Source organism: Orbicella faveolata, unplaced genomic scaffold, assembly GCF_042242905.1.
Source record: "Orbicella faveolata isolate gen_17 unplaced genomic scaffold, um_ofav_v1 contig_46, whole genome shotgun sequence".
Lineage (NCBI taxonomy): Eukaryota > Metazoa > Cnidaria > Anthozoa > Scleractinia > Merulinidae > Orbicella > Orbicella faveolata.
Window position 1 is genome coordinate 26,015,001 of NW_028301576.1, and position 13,003 is coordinate 26,028,003.

General features: G+C 39.1%; 4 pseudogenes across 1 annotated transcript in view; 2 read left to right on the forward strand and 2 right to left on the reverse strand.

Moving 5' to 3' along the window:
• Nucleotides 1-3,168, forward strand: part of LOC110059718 (uncharacterized) — a 51,423-nt pseudogene extending 48,255 nt beyond the window's left edge. The window contains exon 2 of the transcript XR_016203846.1: nucleotides 1-3,168. This exon is cut by the window's left edge and continues 546 nt beyond it. The product of XR_016203846.1 is annotated as an uncharacterized LOC110059718 (transcript).
• Nucleotides 1-3,168, forward strand: part of LOC149099211 (uncharacterized) — a 12,226-nt pseudogene extending 9,058 nt beyond the window's left edge.
• A 57-nt stretch (nucleotides 3,169-3,225) lies between these two features.
• On the reverse strand, nucleotides 3,226-6,940 carry LOC149099212 (uncharacterized; annotated as a pseudogene).
• Nucleotides 6,941-9,673: 2,733 nt separating this feature from the next.
• Nucleotides 9,674-10,747, reverse strand: LOC110040709 (uncharacterized; annotated as a pseudogene).
• Nucleotides 10,748-13,003: the final 2,256 nt, after the last annotated feature.

Sequence of the window (13,003 nt, forward strand, 5' to 3'; positions counted from 1 at the left end):
GCCAAAGTATGATGACATGTGGGATGCCATTGAAAGATTTGACAGTGAAAATACTTATGTTGCTGTTACTAGTCACTGGCCAGAGGCGACAATCAATACACTTAATGACTCTTTCAGCTGTGAAGCTCACAGAATCAGTATGTCAATTCCAAATACTTAACCATACCAAAACAAGTAAGTCAGGACACTCATCAACAAGTATCACAATTTCTGAATTTGAGCAAGATTGCAGAATCCCTGACTGCTCTAAAAGAGTATCTGGATCGCACTCAAGGCCTTTGAAATGGTGAACAGTGCCTATTTGTCAGTTATGTTAAACCACACCGAGCAGTCTCAAGGGACACAATTTCATGATGGGCGAAGAGTGTGCTTGAGAGTTCTGGGATTGACTCTCACAAGTTCTCTGCCCACAGTACAAGAGCAGCTGCAGCATCCAGAGCAAAGCAGAAGGATGTTCCCCTGGATATTATTTTGGCACATGCAGGCTGGTGCTCAGCTGGGACTTTTCGGAAGTTTTATGATAAGCCTGTTATACCTGCCAACAATATTATGGCATCTGCCATTTTGTCACAGTAATTAATTCTTTACCTTAAAGTACCTGAAGGCAGACTTGTTGTTGCCATCCTAGTCTTCATCTTTTCATTGTATTCTTTGTTGTTGTTAAAGTTTTAGACTTACTGTTGTTACAGTTATCCCTTTTGTTAACCCAGTCATACATCATGTTTTGATGAAGGTGGACTATAGATTAAATAAAATGGTTGTTATATCCACACAACTCTTGTTTTTTGCGCAGGTGTTCCAAGGCTTTAAAGTCTCATGGGATCTCCTGTCTCTTAGTCACGTGATAGAATAGTAAAATTAAATGAAACTTACCTGAAGTTGAAGTTTGATTGAAATTCTATCACATGATGTAGAGAGGGAGGAGTTCACATGCCCACCCTTTGATCCCTCCCAGTCGGGACGTTATCCTGTGGGATACATACTGCAGTATCCATTTGGACTAGTATGGGTTGTACTTGTTCTTACTTGTCACACCCCTCTTCTTTAAAAAATGATCTAGCGCATGCGCTGTGCTATCTCATGTGATCTCCTCCCTCTCTATGTCACATGATAGAATTTCAATCAAACTTCAACTTAAGGTAAGTTTTGTTTAATTTTACTAATTTCCTTTGGTTTTTCAATTCACTACTGGTAGTAATGTGTGGAGATATGATCTAGGCATTAATTTTTGTCACGTTTCAGATATTTTAATTACATGTTTGTATACACGTTCATGGTGAATCAACCAATCATTAAAACTTCCACTTGTCATAAATGATTTCTAACCTCAATTTGTGATATCTTTTACTTTTAACTTACTAACGCTATCCAACTAGCAAATATCAAACAATAAAATTTACATTGAAATAACTTGGTAAAATTGAGTAAAATGCAGCACGTTTTGTCTCTTCTGCTAAGTAATCAGAGTCTACTTTGTCTGCTTAGCCTTTGTTCGTTTCTGCCCCCTTATATGTGACCCTCCATGGGATTTCCAGCATAATGGTGATGACACGGGCACGCTATTTTAGCACGGTAGACAAAAGAAATTTTCGTTAACACAGTAGCAGTGTGCCACGATGCACGCATAATTAAAATTTTTCTTTTGTTACACATAAACAACAAACCGTGTTCAGTTAAACAAAGCAGCGTGTCAAAGGATGTGAAAACAAAAGCCGTGTCATGCCGTGTCATATTGCACTCTGGTGTGCGAAATATCATGTTTGTGCTGTGTTAAATAATAGTAAGACAGAGATCAGGGCAACCATCTGTAAGAACGTTGATCCGATCCAAGTTTTTGTCACAACAGTGTCAACTATGGTTGGCGAAATGGTGCAAAATTCACAAAGTTTATATTCATTCGCATTTAATGTTGTTATTATCATTCACAAATATATTTACTCACATTTACAGGATGTATTCATTCACATTCAACGGTTTATATTCATTCACATTCACGATCGAAATATTGGTTCAACATGGTGCAATATTCATTCAACATTTTCTGCGCACCGCCTTCGCGCATCATTAGGTCCCAGCTCACGTGCTACAATTTTCTGAAACGAAAAATTATCCTATCTTCATCACGAGCACGCATTCATAATATTATTTTTATCATCGAATCGGTGATTCATGTTGTAAATTTCATCTGTTGTCTTCCAATGAATCACAAATTGTCTCATGAAACTTGTTATGTTTTGCCACATTCTTTTCTCAAAACACGGAAATTTAAAGCAAGATCAATGATTTCATAATCGAAAAAATTTGTGATAACCGACGGCTGAAATTAGGCCATAGCTGGGACAACATACTAGTATATTGATATTTCCAGCTTTCCGCCGTAATCAAGCCTATTTGTCGCTTTTCATGGTGAGAAAGACAATCTTTTTAGTTATTTTTAAGTTGTAAAAAAGTAAAATCACGCGCACGCATTTGCAACTAATTTTTATCGTTGGATCGGCGATCTATTTTGTAAACTTCACCTGTTATCTTCGAATGAACCACATGAAACCTGTTTTGTTTTGATTTCAAGATCGAAAATGCTGTACTGAAATTTCCCTGGAAAGTTTTGTTTTTTTTTCGTGGCGAAGCTGCGATTTTGAGCGCTCGCAATTGCAGCTTCGCCACGAAAACAAAACAAACCCCACTGGCACCCAGGGTAGCCGAAAATAGCCGTGACAACATACGTGTAATTTCCAGCTCTGCAGTCGGTCCCTTTTCACGGCACCAATGACAACACTATTTTCAGTTATTGCTATCCGAAATAACTTCCTTTTTATTTACTTTTTCGGAGTTACGCAATGGTTTTAAATCAAGTTCGAAAGACAGGCTTCGAAAAGCGGCTTCACAAGACTGTGTTCATAATTACCGTTTGCCGTGTTCGGAGGCACTATTACCTCTTCGCTAAAGAAAAATTTCAAACATCCCTGTTCTGAAAGGAACTCTTTAAAAACACAGAATTGCCAAGATACAAGTCTGATCCTCCTAATGTTGGTTTATTTTACATGTCACAAACATCTTATCATAAAACATGCAATATTTTCACTCGAGAACTTCATAAACTTATGTAAGAGGAACAAAATGACCTAACCTATCTTTTTACGTTGATATCTACGGAACCAAAAAAGAAAACTTGCCTAATTATCAGTAACTACATACGTTGCAATGTTGTCTCTTAAGAAGGTGAAATTAAAAATTTGTATTTTTCTGTAGTCTTCTAATTACAGTTTGTCTTTTCCCCCTGCATTTGGTGTTGATGCGTGTTCAAATACTCTCCCACTGGCTAGTAAAAACTGGAGATTCAAATTTCCATCGGAGTGTTGATTCTAGAAAACGGAGCTTTAACTCATCCAGCTGCCGATAGCCATTGGACCCAGAACTGTTGCTGTTAGCCAATTCTTCGTCTGTGAACAGAACGTCTACGCAGGCCATAGCGGTTGTAATAATGTTACCTCCAAGGGAAACCATCGATTCAACCTTTTGCTGCTGATCATCTGTGGGGCCGTGACTGCGCTGCACAAGTGGGACATTCTGATTAATTGTGGATAGTGGTGATCGCAGAGATGGTGGGAGTGAAAGCAGTGGTAGCATGGCTCCACTGTTAACAACAGCTAAGGGAACGCTCTGAGTCATGCTTGATGGCGCTGGTGGCGTTTCTGGAACTGGGGGATTACTGGAAAGTGCCGCGTTGAATGGCAAGACATCGCTTAGCGAGTCAGAGAGGATGTCTGCGTCGTTTAACTGATTATTACCCACTTCGCTTTGGTGTTTGTTCTTCAGGGCGGTAAGATCGGCCACGATCTTAGTCAGCTGTCTGATTTGTTCCTTCAGATCATCCATTACGTCTGGGAACTCGGTCTGCACAGCCACTTCTGATCTTTCGAGGATGTCTCGTCTGTCACACTGAATGGATGCCGTTTTAGCCTTCTCACTATTAATACGCTGCTGTTTTAACCGGGCCTGTTTTTCATCCTGCTCGGATGAATTCATTCAACATCTGCAACTACAAATTCAAAAAGTATGGGCGGTCAATTAGGTGCAAAACGAATAAAAAAACTTTGCCTCCCGTTTTAACCTGATTTTAAGACCGCGCGTGCTTTGATGATGCGCGCACGTTTTTGTCTCGTCGGAATTGCCGAATTCAGCAGATAACAGAAGACTGACTGGGAAGTTTACTTTTCGCATGAAGAACACTTCTATACCACAGGTACTTGCGTTACGGTAAGATAGCGTTACATTACAGTTACGGTAGTAATTCACAATCGTCAGAAAACTAACTCGAGAACTAAGTAAAATCACTAACCATTAGTTCAGGAGGCGAATATTATTTGTAACAAAAAATTACAAGTCACGTGCGATGTAACTCAGATAAATAATATCGTATTTCAGCTTCAAAACATTAATTAATATTCCGCGTAAAAGACAAGGGAAAAATTTCTTCGATACCCATGGTAAATCACGCAATAATTACATTTGCATTACATTTACACAAAGGGCATCCCAAGTAATTCAAGGAAAGTCCTGGATGGGAGTGTGTATGGCATGAATCCACTTCAAAACTCGCAACATCATTTTCGGCAAACTTTGCATTACATAAAAACATCTAGTTCTGCAAAGATTTTCTAGCTCTGCCAGATCTCTAGAGTAATCGGTTTACCATAGTCAACACTTTTAAAGTTTTATAGATGAAAGAAAAATTAACATGCAAGTTTGAAAGCAACAAGTCAAATTTTCCCCGCCAGACAACAAAAGGACGGAACGCTATGTCGCGATAAAGATTGAATTACACTACGATCAAAAAAAATGTGAGAAAGCGAAAAACGTTCTTTTCAGGCAATCATTGTTATGCTTTGCAGGCCAAGATTCAAGAAAGATGTCAAAGACGAAATTTTTCAGCTACCAAACGCACGAAATGTAATCTGAAACAGATCATGCAATCGAATTGAATTCAAAACATTTTACCCAGATACTGCATGTTCATGCTCAGGGCTCAAAAAACCCCCCGTCCGGTCGACTAAATTTTTGATAACGATTTTGACAAGAAAAGGTAAATTTTAGGCTCAAGGGTAATCAAGTGTTTAGATGAAGCTTGATTACAATTTATTACAATTTATAGCGTTGTTTTGTTGATCGCGTGACGTGCGCTCACTGCTCAGAAGTGGTTGCCTAGCATGTGATCAAAATCTGCCCCGATCAAATTTCTTTCCGGGATTAAAGAATAGCCACGTTGGGCACAAAAATGCTGTGTTTATTACTTAAAATTTTAGCAATTTTCTGCGAGCATTTTGCAGTTTCTCTGTACAAAACTTAACTCAACAACGATATATTAAAGCTGTAGAAATTGTACGCGAAAAGAAGCCGCATATTTCTACCGTGAAAACGAAGCCAGCATTTTTGATGCTAAAATCCAGGTAAATCTCTGTTTAGGGCGAAACATGCAAGTTTGCTGGTGATAACATACTTGGGCACCGCCGCGTGAAATGAAAAGTGTTATATTAGAAATGGATGAGTAAGTCATCAGAATACTTTCAGAGTTCCTGGAAGATGACTTAAAGTAGTGTTTCTTTCAAACGAAGACGTTTTCCGTCGACTGAAACTATTTTTCATTCACCCAAATGAAAAAATATGCCTTCACCAGCTTTTTCAAATTCGACATTTTCACTTATGCAATCAAATTGCCTTCAAACTATTTTTTGTAAATTACGGTAATTCATGACATTTCTAAACAAATTGAACAGCGCGCGCATTTAGGTAAAGTCTATGTTCGTTGGCACTTAGTGTTAGCTACAACTAGTAGATATGAATAAATACTATTGAAAAAAAGAAGAAGAAGAAGAAGAAAAAGAAGAAGAGGCATTCAAACCAGTGAAAGAGCGGTTACCGGTCGTTTCGATACATGGATGTACTTGGTTTACAGAACTAAGAATATTCACCCCCAGGTATTCACCCAATTGTTTTTCTTTTTCACGCGCAAACTATACTTCAAGTGGTTGAAATTTTTGTGTAACTTAAATGCTTGAGGTCATATCGAAACGACTTGTATCAAAACAACTAACTTTATGTCGGAACGACTGGTTTCCTATAGCAAACATGACTGTTAACAAAATAAGGGGCTTCGACTGGAAGCTGCATTACTTAATAATCTCAACTGACATAAATTTATAATCAGTCCAACTCCAACATCAAAACAAACAGTTCATGACAGATTTCACTAATTTCTTACATGGAGCAATTAACTTCTGTATGGAGCGAAGAGACTTTGACTATGGAGCGAACTGACTCTTGGTTGGGGCGAAGTGACTGGGAGTGAAATGACCATGGGGCGAAGTGACCTTAATTGAGTTTAACGAATAATTTAATGCTCGTTTGATGAATCTTGATAAAAAATTGCTCAACGCTACAAGCTTACCTCATCACTAGAAGTTTTTCGTTTTTTCAACGCATTAGCATCCTTGTCTTCGTTGCTTCTTTTCTTTCCAACAGAAACCACTTCTGAGTTGAAAAGCCCTGCATTCGTTTCAACGAAAGCCCTTTCCTCTTTATTAAGGTTATCTTCGTTTTCTAAAAATTGAGAAAATGCAATTGTCATAAAACCTTTAAGGACAACAATTATAACAAAAACTTGAAACGCAGCGAAACATCAGTAAGGTCCGTTAACAATCATCGAGAAAAAGATCGGAAAGGGCGAAGACTACTTACCATCTGTCGCAATAACCATAGCTTCTAGCAGTTTGCCTCCACTTTTGACGGTAACCATGTCTCTTGTATTTGGTGCAGTCTCCAAAAACAGCTTCCCTGTCTCTTTTGATCGAAGTTTTTTCGTTTCAATAACGCATGTACTTTTGTCAACAGCAAAATACACAAGACACAGTTTTGGAACTTTGGTAAGGTTGCGTAAAGCCATTACGAACCTCTAGTAACAATCAAGCACAAGGCTGTAATCACAGTGATACTCTTTTGCTCATCTCAGGCTTTTATGCCTGAGCAATAAATGATTTATATTCAGTCTTTTGTCTTCTTTTAGCCACCCCTAACAATAAGTGCGATAACTACGAGGTGCTACTTTGATAAACCATATCTTTTGAAGAAGGCAAAATTAACAAGTCTTTTGCCGGCGGAAGCAAAGCTGCCGTGGCAATGTCCACGCAAGTACCGCTTTATAAACTTAATAAGTGTTGACAAAAACACGTGTTTGAGATCGTTCACGTGTGGACGGCAAGCCGAAAACGCTAAGTTTGCAACCGTTTTATAAACTCGCATTGCAAGATTTTTTTTCTTTATTTTTATTATTTTTAGAGCTCAAAAGGAATTACTTTATTTTCATGTATTATTCTTTAATTACAATTGGTTAAAACTTCTTGAAAAACAGCCAAAAGTGAAGGCAGAGATCTAAAAGTGTTAACTTTTGTATCATTTCCGAATCATTGAATGCTTTTTGCGGTCAACGCATCCTTGAAACAGTTCATGAAGCTTATGTCGGTTTGAATGTCAGACAACTCGCCCCCTGGACAATTCACCCCCAATCTTCAGACAACTTGCCCCCAATATAAAAACACCTATGTTACGTTGGACAAATATATTTTTATGCTCAGAAGGTAATAATTTCTTGAAAAAAGAAAGTTTGTTTTTTAAAGTACATTACGAGACCAAGACTTACGTTTGTAGCCTTCGATTGTAATGATCGCGTAAACACATAAACGTGACCATTTCGTAATCCAGCCACAACATTTGAAGTAATTGAAGTGAAACAGATCTAAATGTTTATGTTTTTTGGTTTGAAGCGCGCGCGTGTTTTCTGAGAGGTAAATTACGTATTCATGACACTTGTTCACTTTAAGAGGCTCCATACAAAAGTTACTTCACTCCGTACAGAAGTTACTTCGCTCCATGTAAATGAGTGAAATATTAATTGTCATGAACTTTTTGTTTTGAAGTTGGAGTTGGACAACACAAATAGCTGAGGTTAAGGTCGTATTCCGAATTTTCAAATAAACAAGTCTTTTAAAGGTCGGCGCGTTGTGCTGAAAAAAAGTCTCCCCTTGAATTAACATAAGTTCACACATTACGCGTGGGTACGTGTGGCAAGAAAACAACAATACAGTTTTGTGCAACTACACGAGCAATAAATCAAATACACTTTGAATCAATAAAAAGGTTTTGAGGGTAGTTTATTAAACAATGCGCGTAAAGCAATGGATGGTTTTCAAAGTTTTTCAAATACGATCGCTACAAGTGAATTGCAAACATGTCTAGCCTGCGAAACACTTTGCTCCTGGCCCGAGTGGCGTTTCACGAGAAAACATCAGTCATGCAAATACAATCTTGTTAGCATATATACACTTGAATAATATCATGGAGCGAACTGATTTTTGGTTGGGGTGAAGTGAATGGGGGCGAAATGACCATGGGGCAAAGTGACCTGATACCGTGTTAACTAGTGATAATAGCATGGGTGCGTGTTTCCTGAGAGGTAAGCTGTCCTGTGTCTATCCGACAGGCCTGGGTTGATATTCCCTGGGCTCAAATATTGCACATTCGATATGGCGGCTATGTTTACGTCTGCGATCAAAATTGTTTGTTATTTGCGTCTGGTGTTTGTTCTTTCACAGCGGAATACTCCAAAACATAAAACATAAACAGTTAGATCTGTTTCACTTCAATTACTTCAAATGTTGTGGCTGGATTACAAAATGGTCATGTTCATGTGTTTACGCGATCGTTACAATCGAAGGCTACAAACGTAAGTCTTGGTCTCGTAATGTACTTTAAAAAACAAACTTTCTTCTTCTTTCAAGAAATTATTACCTTCTGAGCATAAAAATATATTTGTCCAACGTAACATAGGTATTTTTATATTGGGGGCGAGTTGTCTGGGGCGAATTGTCCAGGGGGCGAGTTGTCCGGATTGGGTCGGTTTATACGTCCGCAAGCAAAAAGGATTAAATAAAAACTCGAAAGCCCAACACTTTTTCAAACTGGATTGTTTTCAGAAGCTTTTCCCGATAAGATATAAGGAATTTCTGACGTACTAGTCTTAGCGGCATTTCTAGATTATTGCTGTATTCTCGGTTCGATCAGGCCATTTTCAAACGTCTTGCTACTCCCTTGCTAAAATAAACCGGCTCGACTGTAGAACGACTCTAGCAAGGGCCTCGAGTGGTTTTCAGAGGTCAAATTTAATTCAGCTGTATTAAATAGATGCTGTCGAAAACAAACCAAAAATTAAGAAAACGATTTAGCCACCTAGAAAAACGTATTCTAACAGGGATCCTGACGCTCCTGATTGTTTCAACCTTATGTGTCGTAAATTACCGCGGGCAAAATCAGGTGTCATACTAAGGAAATCGTGGTAGAGAGCACTACAAAATCAAAATCTTGTTACTTTGTTAGAATTAAACGTTTGTAGTCTGAGAACAGTGCTGCCTGGTTTTAAATTATGGCTTCGGGCTCGAGAAACAATACCCACACACACTTGTAAGTTTACAAAACCTTACATTTTGTTTAATTACTTGCAATAAGTCTTCAACCACATACATTAATGTAAAAAACCGAATAAATAGGCGCTGCATCTTTACAAAGATAATTTTACAATACTCTCAATTAGCTATCAGTCACTCGCAATAAAGTTAACAAGTTCTCAATCTGAAACAGGTGGAGCAACCAAATTTTCGGTTCCGTCGCGACAAAACTCTCTGATTTCTTTATAAAGATACTCGGCACGCTCCCGGCTGATGCCTTGGGGACTGACTATTTCGGGGAGCTGACCAGGTTACGGGAGCTGATTTCTGTTTCGGAGAAGGTTAATGGCCTTTTCTTCCGAGAACCAGTATTGCTTGCAAAATACAGTTCCTGGGAACTCCTTGTCAAATCGAAAATGATAATATGATTTAATGTTAGGTAATTTCTTGTAGAATTGTCCTAGGTAAGTGGCCCAGTCATATGTAGGGACACGAACTGTTCCGTTGTGTAAGCTGACAAACTCGGCAACATTAACTGAAGCAGATTCTTCGACCGCCCTGGCAATGTCAAACAGAGATGAAATAAAGGTACGCCTTGTCTTTTGCTTGACTAAACCAAAACACCAGTCAGGGGCAAACTTTGTGTGTCCGGGCAACAGAAAGTCATAGTTTATACTACTGTGCAGTTCATTGTTTACACGCCACAAATAGTACCACAAAAACGGAGAATTTTTGTTTTGGGCCCCGCAGTTGTCTGCATGGATTTGTGTGTGAGTCTTGCCTAATCCATTGTGCTCGAAGAAGTAATGGACGTAAGAAATTGTACTGTTTGCTCCTTTCCCTGTCAAAACGTTTTCGTCAATAAGAAAATTGACTTGGCGTGGAATTGCTTCACAGCATACGCCGAAGAGTCCACATTTTCTTGGCGTCTTAAAATAGATTGGCCCTGGCTGGTTAGGATTTGCGGGATAGTGCAGCTGCTGTGTGTAGTCGTACGAGTAATGTACTGTTCCATTGTATGAGCAAGGTCTCTGTCCAAACGCAAAATCGGCTTCTTCAAGATGTGCTTGAACGTGGGCTTTCGTTTCCTTACATACCATTTTGTAATATTCTCGTTCTCCTGAGGTTAGACGGAGATGTTCTTCTTGTCTTCTGACCGCATCCACTTTCTCTGCTTCAGGTAAATTGGCACTTTTGTTAATCTGACTGTTGTTTTTCTGGCATGTCCAACATAAGTCAGTTGCAGACCGCATAATCAAAATAAACGGACATAGCTGATTCCACAGGTCGCAGAATTTTGAATAGCCCACTGATGTTTGTCCCGTGCTCGTACAGATGTCGAAATACTTCTTCCAAAGACTGTGTTTTGTGAGGTTGGACGGTAACAGCTTCACATCAATCCTTTTGAAACCCGGAACATGTCCAGGGAGAAGGAGGGCTTGTTCCTCAGCTACATTTTTAATGAATTCGGCAACTTGTTCCACTGTTTTGGTAGATGAGGCACTACTCAGAAGCCTTTTCGAGTTTCCATGGGTCCGCAAGGTCAATCCATTCTTCCTGTAGTGCTTAACGAGACTGTGAAACCGGTAGGATTGAAGACAGTGCAGAAATAGGAAGCTTTTCTTGCAAATTCTTTTTCCGTGGTAAAAGAAGCACATTCTTGTGCTTTGGCGATTTTTTTCCACTCTGCTGGAGATGCTGGTTTCGTTACAGTTTAAGGAACTGTGAATGATTTCCAGTATGACCAGGTCCAGTTCAGCAGATGATAGTTCATTGCAGTTGTTTCGACAGTCTGTGACAGCATCTAGGCTCAGCGTTGCACTACATGCCATCTCTCCCGCGCCCATTTTACATTTACAGGTTTCGGAGTAAAATGCTTGCACTTTAGCATGTTCAGTTTTGTAAATTTCCATGAGCTCGACAGCATCATCTCCCGGCTCATCTTGATCAGCGACGCCTTCGTCGTCAGAACTGCTGTTGGAGTCTGAATAATCATCCTCTTTATCCTCTTCCTCGACCTCTCTTGTTTTGAAGTACATTTCCTCGACACTTTCTAATTGATCTAAATCTTCCGTTGTGAAACTTTAACAGTGAGAACGTTCCGTTGCGTTGCACGCCATGTTTACTGTGTTGTGTTTTAACGTTACAAGATGTTAGTTTCAAGTAACTATAGTAACGAACGGAAATCATACCCCATAATAAGACACGTTTGCAGCAATCGAAACACTTAGCTCGCAGTCTGTTAAAAGCACGAGTTTTAGGTGAGTGATTTATCTCTCTTTTGTGGTGCCAACTACAAGCCTTACGTAGTATTTAAATAGTACGAATGCTTGATGTTTAGTACAGTGTAATTATGCGAACATTTTACGCACAGAAGGAAAGTAAAAATCTTCAATGCTGTTTTGGCTTTGTTATGTTAGTTCACAAGACGAATTGTATCGACAAGTTATATTTTTTCAAGAGCTGCATAATAGGTCTTGATTTTTTTCAATAATTTACGGTCCTGTTATTTCATTTCTCATCTTTCAGCGTAAGGTGCGAGCGCTTGTGCTTGGAAGAACTTTTTACATCAGGCGCCTTTTTTGGCGACCGTGATTCAATTTTCATTAATTAAGTAACTTTCACAGCGCTGTAAGAGGCTTTCTTACTTAACCTCTTCAGTGCTACCATGCCATATCGCATGACTTTAACACGCTATGAAGCGTGTCTTTTAACACGCTGCAGAAAATAAAGTCAATAAAAGATTTAGCGTGTTAAGACGTGCAAAAGAAAAGCTACCGTGACACTCTTTGTTTCCTTATTAAATATGCGCATATGCGTGTCAGATGTCACGCTTAGCGTGCCGTGTCATCACACGCGTGCCCGTGCTATCACCATTATGTTGGAAATCCTGTGGAGGGTCACATATAGTTGTTGATACCTTTGCAAGCCTTTGACCATTTCTTCTTATCTTCCTCCAGACAAGGGTAAATTTCCAAAAATACCGTTTTATTTTTTGTATTTTAATGGCGTCGAAAGGTTCCTTTCCCTTTGCCCTGCTAATATTTTTGTATTTTATCTCTTTGTCCTTAAAAAACTTTTTGAATAGCTGAACACCGAAATTTGTCTCTGAGCAAGCTTTATTTTTTCACTTGACTAACATATTCATATCAATGTCAATTACTTCTGAAGATTCACCCATTTCAGGGTAATCTGCAAATGCCTCGCAATCCCTTAAATCGTTTGTGTTTATCGTTAGAATTTGATTTCCTTGCTGGGTTGTTCAGGGAGATTGTAGGAAAAATTGGGGCTCACATTTTCTTGGCAAACATTCTGGCTACATTCAAGAGATAACTCCAGTATGGCTTGTTCAGGTGTGCCCGGGGTTAACATGGTCAACAATCCTCCATGTTGTTCAGGGACATCCTGGGAGTCAGATTCACATCCAGGTTTATGAGTGAGAACAGCCCTTTGTGTTACCTTGCATTTCGCGTTGGGACTTTTCAATTGAACTAGTTTTGGTAAGGATC